Below are 11,222 nucleotides of genomic sequence, written 5' to 3'. Positions count from 1 at the left end.
AAGTACCTGAAAAGGAACAAGGATAAATTCCTGGTGTATGGTGGTGCAGAGGATTTAGTTGTGGAAGGTTATACCGACGCAAGCTTCCAGACAGACAGAGACGATTTCAAATCGCAATCTGGATATGTGTTCTGTCTAAATGGAGGGGCGTTTAGTTGGAAGAGCGCAAAGCAGAGTACAACTGCAGATTCTACAACTGAAGCCGAATACTTAGCAGCTGCTGAAGCAGCTAAGGAGGCTGTTTGGATTCGTAAGTTCGTTGGTGAACTTGATGTTGTACCCTCTATAAAGGGTCCAATAGCCCTCTATTGTGACAACAATGGAGCTATTGCTCAGGCCAGAGAGCCTAGGGAACATCAGAAGGTCAAACATGTCAAGCGGCGATTTCACATGATTCGAGAATGGAAATCAGAGGGTGAAATCAGAATTTGCAAAGTTGGAACGGATGATAATGTAGCCGATCCACTTACTAAACCTTTGCCTCAAGTGAAGCACAACAAGCACGTTGAGGCGATGGGAATCAAGCATGTAGGAGACTGGCTTTGATTTCCTTGTTTAGTGTTTTAGTTAATTTTCAGAAAAATTAATGTAAGACGCTAAGGAAAACCATTCAAGTTTTGGAGTAATATAAAATTTCATGCAATATTTTATTACTCTATTATGCTATTTAATTGTGGTTTAGGATTAAATAATGAGTCCATTCGATTATGAGAATATTCAAAATAGGGTATCAAGACCAGTCTTGGTAAGGAAACACCTATTAAGTGAAAATTGAATATTATAATCGAAAATTATCCCTAATCAAGGTCATTTAAACGATGGACGATTAATGATCGATTGAGATTAGTGTGTAGTTTGATTTATAGCACCGTTTCATGTGCTACAAGGACATGATTGTCATAAATCATTTGCACAGGTATTGGTTTAGAACCATACTGGATCGACCTATGAGAATACTTTAAGAAATTAAAAAATTTGTCATAAGTATACTTCTCATTATGGATATCGGAACCTATTTCCTCGACCATGAGTATTTTGAGTTCTCTTGTTTGAGTACTAGTTCGCTTTGATGTTGTCAAACGTCTGCCGTAATAGGGGATTATAACGGCAACACTCGGGCAACTAGGTCCTCTCAGTAAGAGGAGCTACATTACAAGACTGGGAATGTCCCCCTACTAAAATAGGGAAGAAGTCTTTGTTGTATACAAGGCCTCTCGTAGAGCGAGACTGTAAATGCATGGCCGTGCTCGTATGGATTTTAGAAATCATCTGTTTATTGACAGTCGGAATCGGAATCGGGAAACACTTCTGGACGTAATAAGGATGACAAAATAAATCTTACCTTATAGTTCATGAAGAGACATTAAGCGACATAGGAAAAAGGCTGTACACAAAATGCGCACTTGTCCGGAAGGACAAGTGGGAAATTGAAAGGAATGGTGTCCTTTGAACAAGTGTACTATTCCGTTAGTGGGTTCAGAATTATTAGAAAGCTAATATATTCAGTGAGGTCAAGTGATCGGAATGCCTGGGTGGAGGCCGCTTCCAATCAGTAATATTAATGAATAATTAATATTACAGCTTAATCTTGACTGAACCCTTCGGGTCACACCCAAGCATTCAACAAACCAAAACGACGAAATAATTCGGAAGGAATTAATAAGTCGACCGAGTAATATTTATTTAGACGTCGGAAATTCGAGCTTAGAGCGTCGAAACCGAGCGTCGGAAGTCGAGTCGAAAAATAGTGAAAGATGAGACGAGAAATAGTAATAAATCAACAAAAGACCAAAATACCCCTAGCATCGGAATGCCCAAGCAAACCGAGTGCTAAGGGCGTATGGCCTAGCATGGTGGCTAGCATGCGCACCAAGCCGAGCCTAGGCTGGCTGGTGCGTGCTAGCGCACCCATGCTAGCATCTCAAGGCTAGGCGCTGCCTAGTGCGTGCTAGCATGCTAGGCACAGCCTTGTGCGCGCAATGGCTAGTAAGCCATGCCGCAACAAGCTGCGGCAGCTAGCACGCTAGGCGCGCCAGCTCGCCACAGCTAGCAGCAGCATGGCTAGGGCATTTCTTGCTGCCTAGCAGCGCTGGCCAAGGCACAAGGCCAGCAGCAGCCCGCACAAGCATGCTGGGCTTGCTGGCCATCAGCGCCTGGAAGCCCGCATGTGAGTGCTGGCCTACTGGGCGTGGCTGCCACGGACAGCACCACATCGCAGCCCACCTTGGCTGCCTTGGTGCCCAAGGGTGGGTGCCATGTGGCTTGTGGTCCTTGAGTGTGTGTGGAGTGAGGTGGCCGTTTATGGGAGAAGGAGTGGGGAGCAAGTTTGGTCCCCCCTTCTCCAAGTGGTCCTCACCTAACCACTCACATGAGCTTGCCACTTGTTGATTTATTACTAGCTTGATTATTAATTTTATTTTAGCTTTAAAATAAAATGGAAAAATCATACTATCCCACATTGATGGGAGAGTAAATGATACTCCCATCATTTCCTATAAATACCCAAGTATGGGCATTGGGAATGATGCTTTAGTAAGAGTTGAAAAAGGCATCACAATTAGTGAAAACCTTTGAACTCAATATAATTACTCGGGTTTTATTGGTCGGGTCTTGCTAACCCCAAGACATTGGACCTAGTCGGTTTTGTTGGTGCGGGTGGACTTCGTTGGAGGTCTCCGTGTGAGCGGGACTTGAAGCTTTCAAGTAAGAGCTCATTTTGGAGCGAAGCACACGTCAAAGGTAATTAGCTTATCTTAATCTTGTGATTAATTTAATTATGTTTATGGTTTTATTTATTGCGAGTGCGGTCTTGTTTTTGGGTTTGTTTCCGCGGTGAGTCGGACTCACCAAACCCCAACAGAAACCTCATTTGCTTGAACTTCAAATACAACCTTCTCATTCTTCTACTTCAATCTCATCCTCTTCAGCCTAGAAGCCATTGCCTTTTTCTTAGCCTTGTTCCTTCTTGTAGACGGGTTAACACCATCCACTTCCTTGGAACCATCCTCCTCCTCTTTAGGACAAAGCTCAAACCAATGTGGAATGTCTATTACCTCTTCGTCCTTGGTCTTTGAAAGATTTTCTTCTTCGCTAACTTTCATGCTATCAAACTTCTCAAGCACATCATCAAAAATCTCATGTACACGGTTAGTTGAAGAATTAATCACACACACTGTTTAGGGTAAAAATGCCCTAAACACGTGGACCAATAAGTGGAGGCCACGTGTCGAGTTCAGGATGGCCCACGTGGCTTCATATCCTCTTGACACATGGCCCCCTTGGATACATCTATGAAATGGCGGCCTTCAAGGGCCCAAATCCCAAGAAGCTCCGTAAAACGACGCAGCCCACTAAAGTCTAGGTCAAATGACCTAGATGGGGGCACATTCTCCGATGACCCTATAAATAGGGAGATAATTCCCCATTTTGGAGACACATTCAATCATTTATTACACCTACATTCTCTCTCATTAGAGAAAGACCTGAGCTTGGAATCCAAGCAGATCCCCACCAAAATTTCCGTACTCTTTGTTCCCTTTCAAGTTACTAACTTGATCTTCGGAGGCGGAGCTCCAACCACCCGGAGTCTCCGTTGTTTTGCAGGTACAACTCAGCCGGACCAGGTTTCGTGACGTAACTCTCCCGAGGGACAAAAATACCGAAAACATTTGGTGCCGTTTGTGGGGAGAGTACCTCGAAGATGGTTCAAGAGTCTGTACCACCCCCTAAGCATCTAGGCGATGACCCGGAAGTTTTTACAGACCAGGAGGATGAAGATCCTCAGGTTGAAACCTATACAGCCAATGATGGCTCTCTAATAACTAAGCGCATCCGGCAGAGAGACACTCTAGAGCAGGGTGCCACCCAGGCAAGTACAAATCGACCCCCTGGGCAGCCGGAAGGGGAAACCCACACGGCAGCTGGATCAGCTCTTGTCACCCGAGACGAACTCATGAGGTTCATGACAAGTTTCAAGGTAGAAATCAAAGATCTGATCACTAAGAGCGGAGCTGGCCCAAGTAGGGGTCAGTCGGCCAAGAAGACTCCTCTAGAAAAGGGGATGTCAGTCAGAGATCGGCATCCAACTCCTCATCCAAAGGAGAAGGCAGCAGGGACCATTGATTGGTCCAAAATTCTTCTTCCTAAGAGGAATACCAACAACACCCGCAGGACTCAACAGCCGGTGGGAAGCAAAAAATCAACTCTTGATGCCCGGGAGATCATCACCCGGAAGAGAAATCAACAGTTGTCTGAGTCGGCTTCTACGTCGAATTTTCCAGACAGCTTCAATAACACTTCTGCAAGGAATGAACTTTGCTTGCATAAGAGTCAGACAGGTGGTAATACCGTCCACTCTGGCCCTCAGATGGTCGGGACTGCAGCGTATGTACCTTCTCAGGTCTACGGCCAGTATCCACCTTACTACATGCAGCCGGCCTTCTTCGAAGGTAAGGCGGCATATAACAATGTCTAGCCACTAGACTGGCAGCTCCGTCTGCTCCGCCTGGGTGAACAACCTTCTGCGTTCACCCGGGAGATAACCGAGGCGGCACAGCTGGCCAAGTTTAAAAATGTGTTTGTAGGTACCTATGATGGTACCACCAACCTGGAAGATCACCTCATGGCATACACCAACCTCATGTACTTCCAAGGGTTGGATGATGCCACTTGGTGTCGATGCTTCCCGACTACGTTGAAGGGCATTGCCCAACAATTGTTTGGCAACTTGCCAGCCGGGTCCATTGATAGTTTTAGGAAGCTTGCCTTCCTGTTTGCTTCCAACTTCTCAATGAACATCCCTGCTAAGAAAACAAGTCTTGACTTGAGCACCATTAAGCAGGGGGAGAGAGAAGGGCTGCGCTCCTATGTTAGGCGGTTCAATCTGATTAGAATTTAGATCTAAGGACTGTCTGATGAGGTAGCTTTTACAGACTTTTTTAAGGGTCTGAGAGACGGGTCGACTTTTAAGTTCGACCTAGTCAGAAAAGGGGCTTTCACTTTATAGGCGGCCCTAAGGGAGGCGGAAAGCTATATTCAAGCAACTGACCTCTGCACGCCTGGTAATCAGTCGGACTCTAAGAAGTCTTACAAACAGAAAGACAGCCGGCCTGCTCAGCCGGCAAAGAAGAGAGAAGAGAGCAAGAAAAGAAAAGAAGTTCAGGTGGTTAGTGACTCTAACCAGCCGTCCCAGAAGAAGAAGAAGGAATTTAAATCGTACGTCCCTAAGTACGAGTTTAACAAGGACTGCAACTCCATCCTCATGGAAATGAAGGACCAGCTGTCCCTAGAGAAGCCAAATCCAATGAAACGTTTCATTCAATCAAGGAATAAAAACAAATTCTGCCAATACCATGAGGAAGTTGGCCATGACACCAACGACTACTTCAGCCTTCAACGGGCGTTCGACCGTCTGGCTGACAAGGGGATGTTAAAGTCCTACATTTCTAAGTCCAAAGGGACTAATAAGAAGAATCCGGGGCAGTCGTCTAAGACACCCCAGCCTGATAGTAGTTTGGACTCTAACAAGGAGCCGGTATACACAATAGCAGGCAGGTTCTCATGCGGTGGCCCTACCATCCGGGGTACCAAGAGCCATCTTCAAAAGATGGATAAAGATGATGATGAGCAGGTGGCTGCAAGCTCCTCCTTCCCAAACGTCCTGATCACTGAGAAGGACAGGGGCAGCGTCCGTCGTCTGCATGACGACCTGGTCATCAATAAATGTAAGGTTGCTAACCAGCTGGTTGGATGGATCCTTATTGACACCGGCAGCTCATCAGACTTCATCAGCCTCCGGTGCCTGCAAAAGCTGAAATACAATGTCAGCAGCATGCATCCGGTTACCCACCCCTTGGTTAGTTTTGGGGGTGGAATGGTTTACCCAGTCAAAAGGGTTGATTTACCAATCCGGCTGGGTGAGAAAGGAAAAGGGCGACACCTGGTCGTCAAGTTCTTGGTCGTTGAGGAGCTGACCGCCTACAACATTATTTTGGGTCGGCCAACCCTCAACAAAGCCAAGGCTGTAATCATCCCTTCCCTCATGCTCATCAAGTATGAGAGGGATGACGACTCTGTTGGTTCCTTGAATGGGGATCAGAAGACGGCCCGGGAGTGCTATCTCTCAACCGTCAAAGATACTGTGGCCCCAGACGGCCAGGAACCAATAGAATTAGACAATGTCAAGGATGCCGACCTAGTACCAGCCTCACCAGCAGCCGGAAAGAAAAGAAAGGCACCTCTGCCGGTGGAGGTGAAGAAAGAGAAAAAATAGCAATCACTGACCGGTGAACGGTCAGATGAGCTCCGTCCCCAACCGGCTGGAGAACATGTTGATATACCTCTAGACGACAGCCGTCCGAAGCGTACTGTAAAGGTTGGGACGATTGCTTATGCTAAGTTGGGTGCAGACTTGCACCTTCTACTAAAAGAATTCAAAGACATTTTTTCCTTTGAAGTGGAAGAGATGCCAAGCGTCATCCCGAATCTTGTTGTCCACAAACTCGCCGTGGATCCTAAAAAGAAGCCCATCCGGCAAAATAAAAAAAATCACGGCGAGGAAAGAAGTCAGGCGGCAGCTGCCGAAGTTAAAAAGTTGTTGGACGCTGGGTTCATTCGGCCATGTAATTTCCCCGACTGGGTGGCGAATGTAGTGCTTGTAAAGAAGCCGAATGCTACCTGGCGTATGTGTGTTGATTACACAGACCTTAACAAGGCATGTCCCAAAGACAGTTATCCACTTCCTAAGATCGACAGTCTGGTCGATTCGACAGCCGGGCATGCCTTGATGAGTTTCATGGATGCCTACTCCGGCTTCCACCAGATACCCCTGTGGAACAAAGATCAAGAGAAGACGGCCTTCGTCACTGATCAGGGGTTATTCAGTTACACTGTGATGCCGTTTGGCTTGAAAAATGCGCCGGCTACATTCCAACGGATGATTAATACGGTCTTCATTAATCAAATTGGGAGGAATGTGGAGGCGTACATAGATGACATGATAGTCAAATCCAAGCAGCAGGCGGATGACCTTGCTGATCTCCGAGAAACCTTCACCACACTCAGGCGGCATAAGGTTATGTTAAATCCTAAGAAATGCGTCTTTGGTGTTGAGTCTGGGAAGTTTCTCGGATTCCTAATTGATCAAAGGGGGATACAGGCTAACCCCGAGAAGATACAGGCGGTAATTGATATGAAGTCACCCCGCACTGTCAAGGAAGCGCAAAGACTAACCGGTTTCCTGGCGGCATTGGGGAGGTTCCTCAGCCGGTCAGGTGACAAGTGCCTTTACTTTTTCCAAGCAATCAGGAAGAAGACCAGATTTGAATGGGGGGATGATGTTGAGGCGGCCTTTCAACGGCTGAAAGAACACTTTCACTCTTTGCCAAGGCTTGTTAGTCCACTGCCTAGAGAGGTGTTATACATGTACCTAGCCGTTTCAGATCATGCCCTTAGTGTTGTTCTCCTTGCTGAGAGAGACGACATTCAGCTCCCGGTCTATTTCATTAGACATGTTCTAAAAAATGCTGAGCTCCGGTACCCCATGGTAGAAAAATTTGGCCTTGCCTTGTATATGGCTTTCAAGAAATTGAAACCGTATTTTCTGACCCATCCGGTGGTAATTTACACCGACCAGCCCCTCAAGCGGCCAATGTCTACCTTGGAATCATCCGGCAGAATGTTGAAATGGGCTATTGAAATGCAAAGTCTTGAAATCACTTTTGAACCTAGAAAGGCAGTGAAAGGTCAGGCGTTGGCCGACTTCATTGTTGAAATGATACGACTGGTGCAACCGGATAACATTGACCAGGTGTGGAAAGTGTATGTAGATGGGAGCTTAACGAAGAACGGCTGCGGTGCAGGAAATATATATATGAGTCCCCTGAGGGGGAAAAATTTGAATATGCACTGCGGTTTAAGTTTCAAGCCTCAAATAACGAGGCGGAATATGAAGCCCTGCTAGCCGGAATCCGCATATGTAAGGCAGCAGGGGCAACTAAAATTGACGCCTACTCTGATTCACATTTGTTCGTTAGCCAGTATGAGGGAAAATATGAGGCAACTCATCCGACTATGATCAAATACCTTCAGGCAGTCAAAGAAGAGGCTGGGGTACTTGAGGAATTCCGTCTGAATCAAGTGCCCAGGTCGGATAACAATCAGGCGGATGCATTGTCCAAATTGGCTTCATCCGCCTGTTGTGATACTCCTCGGTCGGTCTTTTGGGAAGTTCTTGAAAAGAGAAGCATATATGAAGAGCCCATTGGAATTTTAGACCAAAGCTCTACCTGGATGGATGGCATCCGGGCATATTTAGCAGACGACAAACTTCCTGATTCACCATAGGAAGCAGCCGTCATAAAAAAGCAAGCAGTAAACTTCGAGTTGAGAAACGGAGAGCTCTTCAAGGCGGGTTTTCTTAAACCTCTATTGAAGTGTGTTACCCCAGAAAAGGGGAAAGAAGTTCTCGAAGAAATGCATGTTGGGTACTGTGCCTCTCATATAAGCGGCAGATCCCTAGCCGTCAAAGCCAGGCGGCATTACTTTTGACCTACTCTTGAAGCAGACGCTAAAGAGTTGGTGAAGAGATGTGACAAATGCCAGAGGTTTGGCAAACTTATTCACCGCCCGGCTACTGACCTGACGGCAATCCACAGCCCAGTCCCGTTTGCTAAATGGGGCATGGATATCTTGGGTCCTTATACGCCTGCTCCAGGCGGAAAGCGCTACATTTTGGTGGTTGTGCATTATTTCACCAAATGGGTAGAAGCTGAGCCGGTTAAGAACATCAAGACAAAGGATGTCATCTCTTTCATCTGGAAGAACATCATCACTCGGTTTGGGGTACCTATGTCTATGGTGTTTGATAATTGTCCTCAGTTTGAAACCCCTCATCTCAATACTTGGTTGGGAGATCAGGGTATCTCACATTGTTTTGCATCAGTCGGCCGACCCCAAGAAAACAGCCAAGTTGAAGCCTTCAACAAACTCATCTCAGACGACATAAAAAAGAAAATTGAAAGAGCCGGTGGCTTATGGGCAGAAGAGCTAATTCATGTCCTATGGGCCATCTGGACTACTGCTAAAGGGGCAACCAGAGAAACCCCATTTCTTAGGGTATACGGTGCTGAAGCCGTCTTGCCCATTGAACACTACAAGCCGACTCTCAGAGTCATGCTCTATGATGAAGAGGCAAATTGGGAGGCCATGCGGCTGGCATTGGATTCCCTCCCCAAACGCAGGGGCAACGCTGCCCTGCGCCATGAGATATACCGTCTGAGAATGACCAGAGTTTGCAACAAGAAAGTGCATAAGCGTCCTTTGAAAGTTGACGACTTTGTGTTACGAAAAATGGAGGCAACCGGTAGGGCTAATGAGGCTGAAAAGCTAACCCCAAATTGGGAAGGCCCCTACCGGATTTATGAGGAAGTCAGGGATGGCACCTACCGTCTGGAAACCCCAAACGGTCGGCGTCTGCCTAGAACTTGGAATGTAGATAACTTAAAAAAGTATTACTTCTGAAAAATGTAAATTTTTGTAAACAGTAAGTCAATTAATGAGAATTAAGACTTTGTTTGCAGAATTATTTTGCTATTTTTTATTGCTTGTCCGCCTGGGTAAGACTTAGACGGGCTCTTTGTTTACCTAACTAAGTTTGATACTTAGTATAATTCAATGTTATAATTGCTTGTCAGCCTGGGTAATACTCAGGCAGACTCTTTGTTTAACTAAGTAAGTTTGATGCTTAGTGTAACTTAATGTTATAATTGCTTGTCCGCCTGGGTAATACTTAGACGGACTCTTTGTTTACCTAACTAAGTTTTATACTTAGTGTAATTTAATAATTGCTTGTCCGCCTGGGTAATACTCAGACGGACTATTCGTTCAACCAACTAAGTTCGACATTCAATGTAAATTCAATGTTGTAATAACGCTCGGCCAATGGTCTGATTAAAAACTAAGCACAAAAACGCCTAGTGGCTATACAACCGGTCTCAAACAAGACCAAAGGCCAAAATGGCTGGATGGTTGCTTATTTTATAAAATCGCCTGTCCCAACATGGACAAAGGCGTCCGGCGACACCCCTCCGGGTGCAATCGTCGCAGAGAACAGACTATTCGTCGGTTCTACGTACCTATGCAGACGGCGAAAATTGAACGACCGAATTGGTCAACTCGTAGTCGTCTGACAAGAATAATCTATGAAGAACGATTAAGTTACCAAATACCGGATGCCCTGAGGCATCAGTCGGTCACCGGCTGAAGTTCTCACTTAGGTTATTTATTCCAAAGTTGCACTCACTCTTCCTATTGGGGAAAAAGATTTTGTGTAATGGCTATGTGATAACCCGAGACGGAATATTATCGCCTGGGTAAGAAGCTCAAAGCACCTGCTTTAATGGCCGGCTGTGCACTTGGTTTGGGGCAATCACCATTGTGATTGATTGGCGTAAAAACACTCCATACTTCTCCTAGTATCAAGTGTTTTCAAGCCAATCAATCAATCTGAAATAAAACCAACCACACAGCCGTCCTGGGGCAAGAGCACCCGGATTGCAAATTACCTCATGCTTTTTTAAGTTAGGCATAATATTAAAGAATTACAAACATACGCAAAATTCAAATTGAAAAATTCAAACACAAACATATATAAACATCGACTGAGTCGGAATACATCATTAATATTAAAAATGGCACAAAGGCCAGAATAAGTGTCAACCAAAATCACATCCGGTGAAGAAACCAAAAATTAATTTTTAACCCAATCCCATGGTTGGTAAAGATACAATATTACACGGCATTCAAGCCGGCAAAGAAAATGGTTGGCATACTGCCGCAGAAGTTGGGGAGGCCCGCCTAAGGTTGAGGTGCAGGCTGCTGCTCCGGCTGATCTTGTCCAGTGGGGCCTTCATTTTGCTCATCCGCTGCTGGCTTCTCATTATTAGAGACTTCATATCCCTGCTCGGCAGCCCAATCCTTGAAGCGAGGCGGAGGAGCCTCACCCAGCACTTGGGCATCATACACCACAGTGGCGTAATCATACCTGAGCTTATAGACCTCAAAGTCTATATTTGGGTAGAGGAGGCTCCAAGTGATCTTCATCCGGGCCAAATTATCTCGCTCATTCTCCTCCATCAGCCGCTTTTGCTCTTAGGCGAGCTCGTCCGACTACTGTTTTCGTAGAGTGACAATCTCAACCCCCAGGCGGGAAACGTCTGCTCGGA

This window comes from Chenopodium album, chromosome 6, assembly GCF_948465745.1.
Source record: "Chenopodium album chromosome 6, dcCheAlbu1.1, whole genome shotgun sequence".
NCBI classification, from domain to species: Eukaryota; Viridiplantae; Streptophyta; class Magnoliopsida; order Caryophyllales; family Amaranthaceae; genus Chenopodium; species Chenopodium album.
The sequence above is the reverse complement of the archived record's forward strand: the minus strand, read 5'-3'. Positions refer to the sequence as shown.